This window comes from Oreochromis niloticus, linkage group LG3 (assembly GCF_001858045.2).
Source record: "Oreochromis niloticus isolate F11D_XX linkage group LG3, O_niloticus_UMD_NMBU, whole genome shotgun sequence".
Classification (NCBI taxonomy): Eukaryota; Metazoa; Chordata; class Actinopteri; order Cichliformes; family Cichlidae; genus Oreochromis; species Oreochromis niloticus.
The window spans coordinates 84,622,289-84,623,410 of record NC_031967.2 but is presented as its reverse complement, the minus strand read 5'-3'; positions in this window follow the sequence as shown (position 1 = coordinate 84,623,410).

The following is a 1,122-nucleotide window of genomic DNA, read 5'->3' as shown; positions in this document are numbered from 1 at the left end:
ACATTGATATGACACCACAGCCATGCTATCATTGCTAACACTGATAACAGCATAAATTGAATTAAATCGGGACTTGATGAGAACTGTCGAGTATCACTAGAAATATTATAAACAGTCGTCTCCATACCACAGTTTGCTATCAGTAAACACCGACGGCATTCACTGTTAGCATACCACAGCCATGTTAGCGTGTATAAACGATAGTTAGCATATATTAGCACAGGTATCAATAAAGGACTACCGTATTAAACACTTTTACTAACCTCAGGCAGATGGACAGGCGCTCTGCAGGTGGGATTGAGCGCCTGTAGTTGGTGTCTAGGCGGGCGATTCTGGGACCGACGCGGGACAGCAGGTCCTCAAACTGGCGAGTGAAAGACGGTGATATCGCTGAAATCGGCCGTCATCCAGGCGCAGCTCCTCGAGCAAGTGGTGAAACTCACAAACTGCTCACGCCTCTGGAGGACCTGATGGACCCAGGTACGGCGAGGACGTCCTTAACGCCGCTGCTCTGCTCTCCACAGAAATAGAGAAGGGAGACTCTCTCTTCAAACGCTAGCTCGACAGCTGCCATCTAGCAAAGATACTGTCTGCACAACTTCTCCCACATCCCTCCACATTTCCGTTCACGCCGTCAAAAACAATTTACGCGCGATGATTTTCTTGGACACCTTGAATGTGCACGCGTCAAATTAGGGCGTTGGGGCGTTTTCGCTCGCGCTATCGCGTTCCGGTTGACACACCGTAATATGATACTGCTTTCACGTCAAAAAATTGTCATAAATAAGTCTCCAATAACACCAGAAAAAGTCGCCAGATTGTCGCTAGTCGCTTTTAGAAAAAGTCCTAAGGGTCTGAAAACTCGCTAATATAGCGACAAATCGCTAAGTGGCAACACTGACAGCGTCTGCAAATCGGCTTTCATCTTACCCAGACTGTAAGCTGTCATCTGTGAAGCGTGACGTGTTGTTTTTACATAGTTAAAAGAAACATAGTCAACAGCTGCTGACATAATGTGGATCGAAGATCCATAATTGGCCTACCTGTGGTTGAAAGTCTCGATAATGCACGGCGTTCACCGGTACACCGGCTTCTGCGAGTGTGACTTTATTTGAGTGATGA